This window comes from Gorilla gorilla, chromosome 18, assembly GCF_029281585.2.
Source record: "Gorilla gorilla gorilla isolate KB3781 chromosome 18, NHGRI_mGorGor1-v2.1_pri, whole genome shotgun sequence".
Classification (NCBI taxonomy): Eukaryota; Metazoa; Chordata; class Mammalia; order Primates; family Hominidae; genus Gorilla; species Gorilla gorilla.
This window is the reverse complement of record NC_073242.2, coordinates 29,710,254-29,711,727: the sequence shown is the minus strand read 5'-3', so window position 1 is coordinate 29,711,727 and position 1,474 is coordinate 29,710,254.

Here is a 1,474-nt window from a genome sequence, read left to right as displayed (position 1 = left end):
CTCCGTAAAGCAGCTGGAGCGATTTTTGTAAAACAGATAATGCAGTTTGAAAATGGCCAAAGGTAGAACGCTTTTACACTGTTGGTGGGAATGTAAATTAGTTCAACCATTGTGGAAGACAGTGTGGTGATTCCTCAAAGACCTAGTACCAGAAATACCATTTGACCCAGAAATCCCATTACTGGGTATATACCTAAAGGAATATAAATCATTCTATTACAAAGATACATGCACGAGTATGTTCATTGAAGCACTATTCAAAATAGCAAAGACATGGACTCAACCCAAATGCCCCTCAATGATAGACTGGATAAAGAAAATGTGGTACATATACACCATGGAATACTATACAGCCATAAAAAGGAACGAGATCATGTCCTTTGCAGGGACATGGATGAAGCTAGAAGCTGTTATCCTCAGCAAATTAATGCAGCAACAGAAAGCTAAACATGCATGTTCTCACTTATAAGTGGGAGCTGAACAATGAGAACACATGGACACAGGGGGGGGACCAACACACATAGGGGCCTGTGGGGTGGGTGTTGGGAGGGGGGAGGGAGAGCATCAGCAAGAGTAGCTAATGCATCCTGGGCTTGATACTTAGGTGATGGGTTAATGGGTGCGGTAAACTACCATGGCAGATGTTTACCTGTGTAACAAACCTGCACATCCTGCACATGTACCCCAGAACTTGAAATAAAGAAAATGGACAAAGGATATGAACGGATATTTCACTGCTGTCACAGGTGGCAATATGTGCATGAAAAGATGTTAAACATCATTAGCTATTTATTCGGGAAATACAAATTAAAACCACAATTGCTTTCATCACTACGCACTTCTTGGAATGGCTAAAATAAGAATGCTAACACCAAATGCTGGTGAGTATGTGGAGAAACTAGGTTTCTCATATTTTGTTGATGGGAATGTGAAATGGTATAGCCACTCTGCAAAAAGAGTATGGCAGTTTTGAACAAAACTAAACACGCACTTACTTTTTCACCAAGTATAAAACCAAGTGTTTTCCGCCAAGCTTGGAGCTGAGGTCTCGGCTCAAATGTTACCTCCTCAGTGAGGCCTTCCCTGATCACCCTAACTAAAATAACCACCTCTGGCTGAGTGTGGTGGCTTATGCCTATAATGCTAGCACTTTAGGAGGCCAATGGCAGGAGGATCACTTGAGCCCAGGGGTTCGAGACCAGCCTGAACAACATAGTGAGACCTCATCTCTACAAAAAATTTAAAAATTAGCTGGGCATGGCCGGACACGGTGGCTCACGCCTGTAATCCCAGCACTTTGGGAGGCTGAGGAGGGCGGATCACGAGGTTAGGAGATCAAGACCATCCTGGCTAACATGGTGAAACCCTGTCTCTACTAAAAATACAAAAAATTAGCCGGGCATGGTGGCATGTGCCTATAGTCCCAGCTGCTTGGGAGGCTGAGGCAGGAGAATTGCTTGAACCCGGGAGGCAG